The 15,904-nt window shown below is 45.6% G+C and overlaps 1 long non-coding RNA gene across 1 annotated transcript; it reads right to left on the reverse strand.

Moving 5' to 3' along the window:
- Positions 1-2,543: 2,543 nt before the first annotated feature.
- LOC135308150 (uncharacterized) lies at positions 2,544-12,629 on the reverse strand. The gene is made up of 4 exons (XR_010368693.1): positions 12,327-12,629; positions 12,025-12,145; positions 3,753-3,862; positions 2,544-3,599 (listed from the first exon to the last, which is right to left on the reverse strand). It is a non-coding gene; the product is annotated as an uncharacterized LOC135308150 (long non-coding RNA).
- Positions 12,630-15,904: the final 3,275 nt, after the last annotated feature.

The raw sequence follows: 15,904 nt of genomic DNA on the forward strand, positions 1-15,904 counted from the left end.
TATTGCCCTGGCACTGTCTGCTTTATGTACCACAGTGATGGGTCTATTAACTATTCAGTGCCTTCACATTTCCTGCCAGGCACTGTTGGTATCAAGCAGAACCTCTGGGTATTATCTGGCTTTTGGTGCCTTTGTAAAACTGCTCAGAGCCTGGCTCCCCTTCACAGGCAGGGGCTGAGTCTCTTACAAAATTTCCATGTAGTATATCCTTAACTGGCTTTTGACCTAATGTTATGTAAATCTTTGCTCCCCTGGAGAAGAGTTGGAGAAATAAGAAAGAAAATATTTCAGACGGGAATGTTACATGTTAAAAATATATTAGAGTGGTTTAAGAGGGGCTATTAAGGATGAATTTGAAATAGGGCATTATTTAGCATTAGGTACTTAGACCATCTCTAATGCCTGTTTAATTTTCCTGTTGATATTCTCATATTTTTGAGTATTACTCCTGTTTTATCAGAGATGCAGCTTTAGCTCTGTCTCTGAGGAATAGGTCCTGATTCATTAGTGGTCAATAAGTACAAGAGAAAAACTGGATAAGGCCTGAATGGTTGGGCCAGTTGTCAGCACTGCAGCTATCAGAACACTGTCACTCCCAATCTGCTTGAGAATACACACAAGACCAAGCTCAGACACCACAAGTGAGAGCCACAGATAATGATGTAAAATTATCCCAGCAAGGCTTATTTTTCTAGATTTTGCATGTCCTTCATCTACTCAGTAAAACCATCAGTAGTGTCTGATCTCAGTAGTTTTTTTCTGTTGTTTGTGCCCATCCTGTATCTCTTCTATCAGTCAGACACTGCTGCAGGCCAGGAGCTGGACTCAAGGATCCTGATGGGTCCCTTCCAGCTCAGCTTACTCTATGTTTCTATGATTGTATGATTCCAGGACAGGTATAAGAGTGGTTCTTCTGCCCACCATGGTCACCTATTGCCTTTGGTAAAGGTACAAGGTACACATGGCCTGAAATCTGATGCTGTTGCAGCAGCAGAAATGTTAATCATATGCAATATCTATACAGCATAAAACCTGAAAATCCATACCAGTCACATTTCCTCCCATTCAGCTCAGCCATGCTCCAGATTTATAAGCCATTTCTGAGTGATTTTGTTCCTAGGAATGCATCCTGGCTTAGACTGCCTTTGCATGCATCATGCTGCTTTTGATTTAATCTTGATTAATTATTTTTGTCCAGCCATTCAGAGCCCACTCATCGGGGGCACTGATTTATGATGCAAGGCATGAAATAACCAGGTTCTATTAGAAAGATTTGCAGTTCCAAGACTGCAGCATTATTTATTGGGGCTTCACTGGTAATTGGTAGTTTTTCCACCAGCACCTGTGAGTGGGCAAGAGGATTCTGTTAGGCATTTTCTGGCAGGATTACTTGCTTTATTTACTTGTCTGTTTTCAACAGCCACGTGAGAATAACAGTTGTTGTGGGTATAGAACTACATACATTTAAATAAGACTGAAACACTCAGCAGTAAATGGAGGGGAGGTAAGACAGGTGTTTCCAGCACTGAGCACATCTAATACCTGGATCTCTAGGCAAAAAGAGACAGGCCTTATTGACTTTTAATGCAATCAGTGAAATATCCAGAAATACAAGTGTTGAATACTGACTTTTGTAGCTCACAAATCAGCTGAAAGCTTTCCAGATACACTCTAGCTTTCGTGCCAATATTAAAAGTGCTGCTCCTGGAGTTTCACAACTGGTATTTTTGTGAGAGTTATATACATATATACATATTTGAACAAATATTTTCACTCTGGCTCCCATGCAGAGCTGCTGCTGCCTGTTTGCCTGAGAGGGGAGGCAGAGACAGCCCTGGGACTCTGTGGAGCAGCCACATTTCTGTCCCCCAACCCCTACCTAGGCCAGGCTTTACTGCTCTGCTCCTTCCTGCTCCTGTATTCTTTATAAACCAGCTTGTGGCAGCTGATTTTATTCTGGGGTGTAACTGCTCCAAGAGAAAGGTGTCTGGTTATTTTTCAAGAGATTGTGTGTTTACAGTGGAGAGGTGGCTGAGGGTCTGAAGGGAGCTGGGCTCAGCAGGTGAGGCAACTCCCCAAAGCCAGAACAGTTCAGGAAAGCTCCTAACAAGAACCTCACAGATGAGGTTTAAGTCTTTCTTCTGTGCTGTGCTGCTGCTCTGTGCTCCTCACCAGGATGTTATAGATACTGCCCATGGAAATACGTGATTTCCAATCCCAATTAAGAAGTACTTAGATATTTGAATGAATTCAGCCTAACTTATGTTAGTCAGGAAATGGTCCATTTCTGTCTTAAGGTGCTGGTGACCAAATTAGGCTGCAAAGCCATCCTGCCCTTTCAGCAGCCCATGGCTCACTCCACAGACCAACAGCTGCCCTGGTTAGGTGGCACTGGGCAGAGCCACACACCCAAAAGCTTTTCATTTCTCTCTCCAGTACAAATCCCTTTGCATTATTTTCAAAGAGAGAGCTCTGGTCAGTAAGAAATACTAGTTTTTCCTCTGCACCTTGCCCTGAGGTCCCATCATTTTTCACAATCCAAACAGGACTGGCCTCTCTCAGTGTGCACTTAGAAGCCCAGTGAGTAACACATAGGAAATGAGGGGAAGGATGCTGGAAGTTCTGTGGCATCTTTTGTAATAGATAGGGTCTTAACCCCAGTGTCCTGGATAAACTCCAGTTCTGGTAATTGCATTCTGCATAGTTAAAATCCCCCTGCAGTTTCAAATGAATCCATTATTGCTCACTTCCTTCCCCAAATTGCTGTGCAGCTTTGCTTTGTGCTGCTGAAGAGTTGCTTTGTTTCACCTGAGGGATGATGGCATTTCATGACTGTATGAAATGGGCCTGAGTGCACAGTTTGTACAACACTCAGTGAAACACTTTGGGATTATTCATAATTAAATATCCGCTCCCTGCAAAGGAATGGGTTTATAATGTTGGGTGAAGTAGGGCAGCACAAAGCATGACTTCTCTCTGTACTTGAAAGTTGGTAATATAAAACTTAAAAGGGCAGTAAAAGACAGAAGTTTTCTAAAATTCCCCTTATGCAGCTAAGCATGCAAGCTCTAAGTGACTGTCTGAGCCTTTACTTTCCCATATTGTTATTGATTAATTGCTCTACTTCAATTTCCTTGTCCTAAGTGGAAACATTACAATCGTAACTTCAATCTCTGGCCACGATACAAACTGATTCTAAATCTTTAAATTGTGTCAGTGGGAGGAGGTGACGGGGGGTGGAAGGAAAGCTTTTATTTTTATTACTAATTTTCATGTGTTCCAGGACTTACTAATTTCACGCAGATGTAGAGAAACCACAAGGTATTTCTGCTGCAGTCAAATCCTGGAGATGCCTCAGCATCATAAACTTGCTCTGGCGTGCTCTTGTCCCAGCAGTGTGTCCTGCTAGGGAACCTGAGGATATTCCACAAACATCAAAACATGCAAGTCTTTCTAGAGCTCAGCCAGTGACCTTTTTCAACTCCAGCTGGTTGAGTTATAGCTTTGTTCCCATTTGAGATTCAGGCTTGTCCTTTTTGTGCTCATTGCTTGTGGTCTTGCAAGAATGTCACAGGCATTTTGTGAATTTCCAGCTTGTCCTGGAAGGAAATGGTACCACAAGAAGCTCTGTGTCCCTTAGGTGAGACAGACTTTCTAGGAGCCTTAGCAGGGGAGAAAACAGCCAGGACTCCCACCCTTGGGAGCATCATTCCTCAGTAAAACTATTCCTCTGACCCACGGCTATTACTCACAAAGCAGAAGGTCAATATAATGGTGTAAGTAGATTCCTCATCCCCTTTTGTTCTCTGCAAGGTAGGTCCCAATCTGCTCCTTGATTGCTCCAGCACAGTTTTGATGAAGGCTAAGAATGAAATCAATAGAAAAGATTATAGAAAATTATGTATGATGTGGCACTCTTGAGAAAAAAAAATATGCTTAATTTGAAACAGAAAAATGCTGGCTTGGGAGCCACATGTGTATTTCATTTGGGAAAAAAAATCTGTACTGTTATTGAAGTAGCCACAATGAGAGTATTAGCTACAAATTAGGTATGTGTACTGGGAAGGCAGCTTTGTGTGGATGGGAGAGGGGCAGCAGCATCCCTTACACTGTGAGACACATAAATGAGAAGCTGAAGGATCTGCAGGCTGGACAGAGGTCAGCTCAGGACCCAACAAAGCCTCAGTGCTATTTTATGCACAAACAATATTTTGAACATAAACCACAATATCTTAAGAACAGTCCTCTGGTAAATACATTGTCAGAGGGTAAATACCAAGCCTTTCCTTGAAGATTTGGAGGGGCAGGGAGCCCAGTATGAGTAACAAACCACAGCTGACAGCGTGCCACACTTCAAATGCCACGGAGCACGTTCATGGCACTGCTCCCCCAGGGTTTGGCCTCTCCACGTGGCAGCCTCGTGCCATCAGAGAGCACCCCAAAGCCCAGCCATGGTTTTCTCCACTCCCAAACCATTGCTTTTTCTGCAGCATCAGGGCAAGGATCGCTTCTCCTTCCTCCATTCCCTAACCCACATTGCTGGGTGGGTCCTCTGGAAGAGAAAATAAGCAGTGATTTGCTTCCCACGTGCTCCTCTGCCATGCCACCCAAGTTTGCTCCTCTTCCCCTTTCAGGAGGGAGGTGCTGTTCCACCCTCAGCTTGAATATTAACAGTCCTTTAGAATTATATGAGCACTGGCTGGATTGAGCTGGAGGGCTTCTCTCCCAGGCCCCAGTAATGCCCTGATTTTGAAATAGGAAATTTTCACAAGCAGCGCTTCAGAGATTTTGAAACTTAAAAAAAAAAAAACAAAACTGGGAAATGAGTAGTGCATTTTTTTCATGTTCCTGACTGCCCTTTTTAATTTTCCTTCAGTGAGAAAAGTAAAGAAAGAAAAAAAAATAAAAAAGAGTAAGACAGAGAGAGAGAAGGAAACAAGAAGCATAGATGAGACATTATTCTAAAATGGATAATTTTGATTAAAAGTCTTGTCAGAGCTGTGATAAAAGAAGGTCTTTTTCCCAACACTGTGGTGGGGAAAGGACCGTGGAGGACAAATTAGAGGAGCGCTGCTTGTGCCTCCCAGCCGAGTTAATTCTGTTAGCGAGCTGCCGTGAGAGCGGTATTTACATAACCACCCTCGGTGGGAATCGCACACACGGCGCTGCTCCAGCTTCCCAGCCAAGAACCCGGGCAGAATCCCGAGGCCCCGGAATTCTAGCAGGGATTGACTTCCCAGCCGCAGGAGCCCTCAGCAGCCGGCCCGCGGCTCCCAGCGCTCCGCCCGGGACGCGCTCCGGGAGCGGGGCTGCCCCGCACGGCGGCATCACAGCACCCTCTGCTGTAGCTGTGCCGGACACGGGACGGACAGCCGGACACGGGAACGGACACCTGTACACGGGAATGGACACCTGTACACGGGAACGGACAGCCAGACACGGGAATGGACACCTGTACACGGGAACGGACACCTGAACATGGGAATGGACACCTGGATATGGACACCTGGACATGGACACCTGGACATGGGAATGGACACCTGGACACTGGAATGGACAGCTGAGCACGGGAATGGACAGCCGGACACGGGAATGGACACCTGTACACGGGAATGGACACCTGTACACGGGAACGGACAGCCAGACACGGGAATGGACACCTGTACACGGGAACGGACACCTGAACATGGGAATGGACAGCCGGGCATGGGAACGGACAGTCGGACACGGGAACGGACACCTGGACATGGGAATGGACACCTGGATATGGACACCTGGACATGGACACCTGGACATGGGAATGGACACCTGGACACTGGAATGGACAGCTGAGCACGGGAATGGACAGCCGGACACGGGAATGGACACCTGTACACGGGAATGGACACCTGGACATGGGAAAGGACACCTGCGCATGGGAAAGGACACCTGGATATGGACACCTGGACATGGACACCTCGACGTGGGAATGGACACCTGGGCATGGGCACGGACAGCTGGACACTGGAATGGACACCCGGACACAGACATGGTCAGCCAGACATGGCAATGGACACTTAGGCACGGGAATGGACACCTGGGCACGGGCATGGACACCTGGATATGGACATCTGGATATGGACACCTGGACACGGGAATGGACACCTGGACATGGGAATGGACAGCTGGACATGGGCACAGACACCTGGACATGGGAATGACACCTGGACATGGCAATGGACACCTGAACATGGGCACAGACATCTGGATATGGGAATGGGCACCTAGACACAGGAATGGACATGGGCACAGACACCCTGACACGGGCACGGACACCTGGACACAGGCACCCAGACACAGACACCTGGGCATAGACACTGGTCATGGACACTGGGTATGGACACTGGGCATGGACACACACAGCTCAGCTGAGTGCTCAGAGCTGCATTGTGCAAGGACACTCACGTCTGGCTGCTAAAATCCCTTTAATACTTTCTAGACACACATGGTTTTTGGCATCAAAACAAACTACTGCTACCTCTTTTGACTTTCCTCCTCTTTTCTTGGTGGCTAACCGTGCCATCAGTGAAACTGTGTGTGCTATTTATACATAAATAGTTCTTAATTTAACTCTCATGGCACTTGCTACACCTATAGGCCTAGCTGGAATACTACTTTTAGAATATTTATTCCTCATAAACATATGTAAGCCCTGTAATCAAATGAAGGACACAATCTTTCTGATCAGCCAAACAGATTGAGCTCTGTAAATCACACACCGTAAGACACACTTTCCTGCCCTTTACTATGGCTCCTTGCAGTGTCCTTTCCAAGTTTTGCAACCTCTTTTCTGAGATGTGGGAGGCAGAATTGCATTTGCTATTCCAGTCTCACCATAACAACAGAGTTGGAGAAGGTTAAACCATTCATTCCCTGTTCTCCCATGTCCCTGGTTCAGCAGATGTACAGGTCAAGATGCTTTACTTCATTTTATTCCTCTAAGAAGAGAATAGAATTTCCATTCAGAATACCAGTAAAAAAAAAAAAAATCTTCTGCTCTAAAGAACCTCTTATTGTGTATCCAGTAAATATTCATCCCTGATCCAATGAGTGAAGTTGTTTTGAACCCAGAAGAATTAACAAATTAACATGACCTTGGCTAGCAAGTATGTTTAAAAAAGCATCTGGCACATGATGTTCATCCCTCTTTTTTTTTTTTAAGAGAAAATCCTATGTAGGCATATGCCTCAGGAAAGAGTGCACTCTTTCCTCAGCAAAGAGTACTACACGAGACACTTCTTGTGCATTTGAAATTTTCCCTGGTGAAAAGTAAGAATTTTCTCCCCTTAAATAAGGAAGCTTGCCTTGCAGTCACAGCAGCTAAAAAGAGGTCACCTTTGCCTTCAAAAAGAGGCTCTTCAGGAATCTGTGTTCTGCTATTATCTCATTCTTGGGGGAAAAAATGAAGACACAGCCACGTAAAGAGATGTATTTATAACCATCATTGGTTTAATTTCAAACTTTTAACTTCCTCAACACACTAGCCATAAAATAGCTGTAAAAGCAGCTGCTTGCAAAAACCTCTTGCACTGTCCCATGAGCACTCATAGCTACTTATTTATGATGGAGATCATGGAAGAAGAGCAGAGAAAATTGCATTCAGATTCCTTGAAGCAATTTTTTTTTCCTGCAAGAACCAAGCATGAATTCATTGTGTAAATACAATTTAGGGTCACTCTTTAAAGCAGAGGTGATTACTCAAGGATGGAAATATAAGCTGTTATATGCATTGACAAAACAATGTGTTCACAGAACCAGGTACCATCCATTCTTTAACACCCAAGTCAGGCACAGGGATCTCAGCAAGTACAATTTAAAAGGTAATTGAAACATCAATATATATCTTCACATTATTTTACTTGCAGCCAGACCATTATTGTAGTACACATCAACTGAGCTGGCCAAGAGATCTTACAAAAGAGCACTGAACCATCCATGTTGGGAAACAGGCTCAGACTGCACATGCACAGCTCACACCCAGCCAGAGTGAATCCCTAGGGGTGCCCCAGTAGAATTACTACAGAAAATGCATCCCCCAAACCCATACAAGAAACCTTAAGCGGAGCTGCAGAAACAACATAAAGCAGAAACTAGAGGGTGCTTTATTTAGGATGGTTCCAGCTTTCCAAATTCTTCCCAAAACCATAATGGTGTCATGGGGGCAGCAGGATGGGGAGGTGGTGCCTGGAGCCCAGAACCACCCATGGTCTTCTGGGCACCACTGCAGTACAAATACTAAACTGTAGTAAATTGGCTGCATTTCTAATGTGAGCATATTTTTTTTTCTTTCCTTCTTTTTTTTTTTTTAATGTAGTTTGTTGATGAAAACTTCATGACAGGAGAAAGATAAGAGTCACTTATAAATATTTATCATCAGTTATTTTTTCTATTCTCAAGAAAGAGAATATTCTCTTTACTGAGAAAATAGAGTCTCATTAGGCTCTGCAGAAACCAATTATATGATGCTCATCATCTTTCAACTTTCATAGGTTCTTAATTGCTGTGGGAGAAACAGTTGTTGTTAAATAGCTATTTTTATATGTTCCAGATATTATGACTGTTGAACCAGTAAAATGCACAGTATATTTATGCCATTGCTCTTAAACTTTTTATCTTCCTGGATTATTGATGTGGTCCTTGCAAACTGTCCAGTTAGCAAGATAGATACAATTAAAGTAAAATGGATGGGATAATAAGTTTATATGCACTGTAGAAAACCCCACAGATCCCTTGTGCATCCTCATCCCTCTCAGCTAAACCAGGGAAGATTCCAAAGGTGTGCTGCAGCTTTAAAATATAATTCCTCCCAGCTGAATTGCTCCAGGCTCTAAAAATTCAGTTCATTAAAAACTTCATGACATCTAAAAATAATTACTAAATGAGAGTTTTGAAGGTGGCAAACTCTTAAATTGCCTTCTAAATTTTGGCCCTGCAGCTTTGCATGTTCAGCTTTCTTTTTGGAGTCTGTTAGTGCACTAGATATTTACTCCTTTCCTGTCCCTTAATGAAAGCTGAGATTCTCATGAAACATCACAACTAAATAGCCTCATATCACCTCACCAATACCAAGAGCAAAAAGTCCTTTACATCTTAAATTAGTGACTAACAAAGGTGGAGGAGACATGGCAAGTTTCAGATAGGAAACACCAGAAGGGAGGTTATTCATCCAAACCCTTTGAGATGTCTGTTAGTGTTTCTTAAGAAAGAGCTGAGGAAGTCAGGCTGTTCTGAGCTACAAAAGCCCTTGGAATGTCCTGCTGATGGAGCTGCATGAACATGGCTGGTTCTCCAGCCCCTCTGGAATAACTCACAACTTTCTTCCTAAAGAGTTGAAGGTAAAAAAAGGATCTTGAGCTTCCCCAAACAGATCCACAATTGTTTAAATTGGGCTAATCAGAAAAACTGAATTTATGGAAAGGATGTGCAAAAATAGGAGGAAAAGAAGCAAAAGGAAGCCAAAAAGAGACAAAGACTTCGCTCAGCTGACAGCATTTTCCAGGTCCTTAAGGAAAAATCACTGCTCCCAGCAGGCAAACTTCACCTTGTCCTACCTGAACAAGTGACATTCACCATCAGGGTATATTAGAGAGGATGAGCTGGGAGGGAATGTGATAAATTGCTGTAATTAAAGAAAGAAAAAGGCACCAAATTAGCTGTCAAAGAGGAGGACTGCAAAAGTGTACCTAGGATGAGATGATGCACAGGGTTAGAGCTTGGCATACTCCAGGCAGCAAAAAGCACAGGAGATCCCCAAACACCCTCTGGGTGCTTCTGTCACACCTGGAGCATAAATCAAGCCGGCAGCACTCCTCATCCTCCTTTCACAGCCTCTGCAGGGCAGAACTTCCCTTTGCCTTTCAGACTGTCGCATAACCCTGCGTGTAAATGATGCTTACAGCAAGGGGAGTGAGTTGACACCACTGAGGGCTTTGTAAGGCTCTGCTGGGTGCCCTGGGATGCCAGTTGTGGCACTCAGCTGAGAGCTGAATATTGCTATACCCCTGCCTGCAGATGGTGGTTGCTAGGAGGCAAATATCATATTGAGAAACCTGAAAGGAAGTAACAATTTCAGGTCCAGTTTGGGGCTTTTGAAATCTTTCTGTTGATTTTAAATAGGATGTGATGCAGCCTTTAGCAAAGATAGTGGAATTTTTGTGAAGAAGTGAAAATGGATGTCATCCAAATGACTCCAGGTAATAAGGATGGACAACAACGAGCCATTGGAAAGGAAGAATTACTGGGGAAAACGAAAAGCAGCATCAAAGAGCTTCAGCTGAACAAAACCCCACCAGATAAAGAATCTTTCTGGGAAAAGCTAACAATGGAAGCTTGTATAAAACATGTATTATTCCTAGGCCAGTCTCATGCCAGGGTTAAATTTGGCAGAGCCTCTGGGGGTTTTCCACATGGCCATTCTCACCTAATGAATCCTCTCTACCTGTAAAGCTGCACCAAACTGTTTCTGCACTTTGTGCTTCATGCTTTCCTACCGTGGAATCTTGCAGTGATTTCAGGTGTTGATCTGGGCTATAGGAGGTTTAAAGTTCACTGGATGGGGCCAGGGGAAGTTTTCTGGCATGGGGTGTGAACCCATTGCAGCACCGATCTGGACCCCTCTCCACTGTGTGCACAAAACCACCCCAGGAGCCCTGACACGCTGCAGCTGTTCTGTGGAAACACAAAAGAGAATAAAGGAATTTTCAAAGTGGAAAAAACCCCATCAGACCTGGATGAAACACAGTCAAATAAACAAAAGCTCTCCCTGCCTACTGTACTGTTGCAGGACAAGTCCTTTTGTTCAGCAGTCCCTAACAGCTCCCCATTAGCAGAGCCCCACCGGGCTCTCTCCTCATCCCAGCTCAGGTCTGGCAGGATTTCAGCTCCTTCTTGGCACTGCTCGTGCTAAGGACTTCCTGGGAGCTGGCAGCCTTGCCCAGCAAGGCCACTCCCTTATTTTGGGAAGGACAGAACTCTGTCCATCTGCTGGCGTGCCCCTGGACAAGAATTGCTGGCCAGGACACCACAGCCACACAAACCTCTGCAGCCAAACACCTGCAATCAGCAGAACAACATCCCCCAGGTCTCCTACCATCCCAGCTAACCCAGATCTCAGCTGGGGGTGACCTACCAGCCATACCCATGTGGACACCCCCATTCCTCTTTCCTTTACCTGACCTGTCTTGCTGTGAGTGCTCAGGGCTGGGGACAGGGTGACCCCCACGATGTGCAACACACTCTGCCCACCCCAGGCCCTGCAGGGTTTAAGAATCTCCATTGGCATCATAGGCTGGGATTTTTGGTTGGTTTTTTATGTTGATTTTTTTTCCTGTTATTATTTTGTTTGTCTATTCTCACTAAGAAGACAACACAGAGAAATAAGATCAGTCTGCAGTAACACGTGGGGGTTTTGTGTGATTGTTTCCATAGGAGCTGCATGGGATAAAAGCACACTGCAAAGCAGTGGAAAACAGTGTTTTCATCACCTTCAGGGACTCCCTGGTGGGGGAGAGTCTGCTCGCTGCTCAGGTATTCACACCTCCTCTGGTCCTCTAGGGAGGGATAATTTCCTCTGGGTTTGACTGTGCTTAATAAAAAAGAACACACCTCTTTTTTGCTAGTGAAAGCAAACAACTCCCCAAAAGAAAAAAACCACATCAGTGTGATCCTCACTCTCTGAGTGCTAATGTGGCTTAAGCAAAGTCACAGGGAGTGTCCACCAGCTGAGGAATGGTTCTGTCATCTAAAAACCAATAAAGTCTTAAATACCCTCTCCAATGAGCAAGGAACGATTAACGCTGACTGTCCAAAAAGGCATAAAAATGCAATTCCCAATAAAATCTGATAAATTATTTTTAGCAGGCATGATATGTGGTTCCTTGCTCAGCCATATTCAAATATTTGCACCCAACAGGTAAATTATATGATTAAGGATCCAGAAAATGAAAACCTTCACATCATGCATGGAAGACTGAATCACAAACTCACCTGTCTGGGACTGGCAGGATCCAAATTTTGCAGTGCTAATTCAGCTTGAAGTTCCCAGCTGTATGCCATCATCTCATCTCATTGTTGGTGATTGCTGTGGCCTCCCTCAGATGCCTATTACCTGGCATTTGTTCAGGTGTAACAATAAGCCAGAGAGTCTTTACCTTATCAAATCTATAAAGTGACCAACAAGTCTGAATCGAGTTGTTTTAAAGAAACATTTTTTAAAAAAAACTTTACAATTTTTGTGGATGGAAAAATGGAAGTTAATTTTTAATGATCCCAGATCCAAGGAAACTTACTGCTTGTGCTGGTTTCAGCTGGGGTAGAGTTAACTTTCTTCACAGTGGCTGGTGCAGGGCTCTGTTTTGGACAACACAGGGTTGACAATACAGAGATATTTTTGTTGTTGCTGAGCAGGACTTTCACAGAACCAAAGCATTTTCTGTTTTTTGTACTGCCACACTGGTGAGGAAGTTGGGGGTGCTTGGGAGGAGACACAGCCAGGACAGGTGACCCAAAGTGAGCAAAAGGATATTCCATTAATTTGTCTTTATCTCAACCCACAAGTTTCCTGCTTTTAGCCTTCAAATTCTCTCCCTTCTCCTGCTGGTGGGGGAGTGAGTGAGCAGCTGGCTGGGGTGAAACCATGACACTGCTGGATATATCCAATAATCCACACAGGTGATGGAAGATCCAAATCCCTGTTCCATTCCACTATCATGATCTGAATTTGCCTGTACTTGATGGACTGGGAAGCTGCAGGGGAGCAGACCATTGCCTGTTCTCCAGTTCAGCCCTCCTGGAGCTCCAAATCCCACCAAACCCTGCTGCTGCTATCTTAAGAAAAAAATGTAAGTGGCAAAGCAGAGGCTCCTAAATAGGAATTATATTTAGATTGATTAAGATAGCTATTGTGTGTCAATTTATTTAAATATAAATGGATTGTTTGGAATGTGCTCATTGAAGACTAATAGCTCCTGAATGCAATACAGATATGTGGCTAATTATAAAGTCAAGCAGCCATTATTAATGTTTCTAATGATCAATTTGTATTCCAACAACACACAATCATCAACTTTAAAGCTCCAACAGTCGCAGTAATTGGGAGAAGAGACTGCTCTATGCAGAAAGCAATCAACCGACTAGTGCCTGCCTGGAATAAGAGGTAAAAAGATGGTTTCCAGGGGCCTACACTAAGGCCTGAGAGCTGAGAGCTGGATGGAGGCTGGAGGGTTTTTTCTTGGCAGGCATAGCCCAAAGGAGGTTGGCTGAAAAGATGGCAGAAATGTTGCTGGAAGAGGGATACATACAAGGGTTTATAAGGCTGCAGACCCTGGGCACAATGTGAGACCTTAATACAATTCCAGAGTGATAGAGAGGCAATAGGACAAGCAGTCCCTGAGTGCAAACAAAATTTACTCAATTACATACACTTAAATGCAATAAATTTTTCATGGAAAACCAGATCAGTTGTAACTTCCATTCTGCATGTCAGTCGAGGTAGCAGCAATAATTTAATACACTACACTTGCAATTCTGTGCAACCAGAGCATCACGTGGCTGGGTCACTGCCAGGAGGAAAGTAAACAGGCTTTTCTGGAGAGAGCATCTCTGGAAGTAAATTTGGGCCAAATTGGATTTACCAAGCACTGGCACACTTTGAGGCCTGTGGAGAGAACAGCTTCTCCCACCAGACCAAGGGGCCTGTCCCAAAGGCCTCTTGCTGAGGTCCCAGGGCCAGGGCTCACATGTGGGTCTTGGGACTTTGGTGGAAATCCAGCAGCCTCATCACAGCCCCAGACCTGACTTCTCACTGGAACCTGTGAAGTGTGGTGGCAGGGAGAGCAGGAGGCAGGAGCTTGTGGGTGGGCACAGCCTCTGCCCATACCACTGCCAGAGAACCCAGATGGACCATTGACAGCAAACCCTTGGCACAGCTTTGGAGGGGCTGCACCTCAGCGCTCAGAGCCAGGCTGGCAGTGGGGCTGGGGCACCACTAATGACTCCCATTTGCCATCCCTCTCTTGCAGAAGGATGCACAGCTTTCCCTGCATCCTGAGGGGATGGGATTCTTTGCAGCAGCTTTCTGGTACAGGCTGGAAAAGGCTCGGAGCAGATTGGTATATTTTGGATCTAGCCTTAGAGCTAGCTCCAAGTGCTGTTCTCCCTTTGAAGTATAAAACAAGTGCTTCTCCCCCCAGGTTCTATAATTCTAAAAAAAAATTCACTGCAAAAGCAAAGGTGAGATGCAGGATGGCGCCAGGGCATCAGTGGAAGGAAAAGGAACATGGAAAGGAGGTGCCCTGTCCCTGTTCCTCCTGGCCCATTCTTCCCACCACTCCAAAGGTCCTCTTTTCATGAGCTACCACAGGGAGCTCAGCCCTGAAGGGCATGTCAGCAGAGAAAGTCCTGGCCAGGAAAGACCTTGGAGTGAAGTTTTGGGCTGCCTGCCTTCTGAAGTGCATGGGGATGTGGCTCCTGGGATACACTCACAGCTCCCAAAATCCACAGCATGCCTCTGCCTGGGGTGGCCTTCCCTGGGACAGTTCAGAGCAAAGGCTCAGTAAAGCAGGGCTGCCACTGGGACATGAAAATGTGGAAGGTGTTGAGCCTGGTAACACCTCTGCAAAACAGAATTTGCGACCTTGAAGAACACAGCTTCTTTATGGGCTTAGAACCAGTTCCACTAAGAGGAAGGAGATCATGGATCATGGAGCAAGAAGGGAAGGACTTCAGCTGAGCACTTTAGCACCCCCTTGTCCCAGGAATCAGCTCCACCCCAACTCTCTCAATGCATGTTAGCCCAACATGTCCTAAAAGCTTTCCAAAGGCTGTATGGTCTTTCCCAGGAAATTCTCAGGACACTTTGCCAGCCTCTCCACCAGGATCCCTGTGGCACCCGGTGTGTCACAGCTCAATTCCCACTGGGCTCTCCTTCTCCATGCCCTGTGGCCAGGGAGGATGAGCCCAGCATAGCCCCATCAGCCAGGACAGCACAGCCCAGCACCCCCAGCCCTCCTGCCTCGAGCCCCCAAACCACCCCCAGACCCAGCTCACAGGGTGGGATGTCACGTTTGCCTCGGCTTTGTTTTGCCAGAGGGTGGAAGGAAACTGCAGCCAGATGCACAGGCTCCCTTTACCCTTTGATCTTCAGCCAACAGAGCGTGTCAGATAGCCACCCAAATCTAGAAGGACAAGAGTATTACTCAGAGAAAAGCTTTACGGCAATTGCTTGATGCTTCACCAATTCAGCAACTAAATCTCAACAGAAATATATATGTGCCTTCTATTTTGAGACAGCCACCCATCCTTCGCTGCAGCGACAGCACAGCACTCAAAGTGTATTTTAGCCTTCAAGAAAATACACTCAGAGCTCAGGAAAGCACTTCAAAGCTCCATAGCTGGTTAAAACAGTGTTAACACCTGGCCAGTTGGTGTCTGATCTCTGCATCAGGAAGAGGTGCAATTGCCATTGTCACCCCCCTGCCCACATCTCTCCTGCTTTGTTGTTTGGAGTTGCAGGCAGCCCCCAGCAGCCCCCCACTGCCTGTGGACAGTCTAGCACTGCATGTGTTAGTAATGAGCTGCCATGGCCCATTCTCTGAATATGAGCTCACTGCAGAAAACAATGGCAAGGCAGGAGGTTGTTCCAGCCACTAGCTCAGGGGCTGGCTTCCAGCTCAGGGACCTTTGGACAGAGGTGGAAGGAGCAGAGGGTCTCAAGAGCCAGTGCTGAGGAGCCACTGTAGTGATTCCCTCATTTAGGAAACATCAGAACAAATTGCCAAAAACGCAGCCCTAGCAGGGACAGCCTCACTCTGCCTTGGGCAGCAGCATCTGACATCTGCAGTGTGTGACAGCTGCCCTGAGCCCCCTG

The sequence above is a fragment of the Passer domesticus genome, chromosome 9, assembly GCF_036417665.1.
Source record: "Passer domesticus isolate bPasDom1 chromosome 9, bPasDom1.hap1, whole genome shotgun sequence".
Taxonomy (NCBI): Eukaryota; Metazoa; Chordata; class Aves; order Passeriformes; family Passeridae; genus Passer; species Passer domesticus.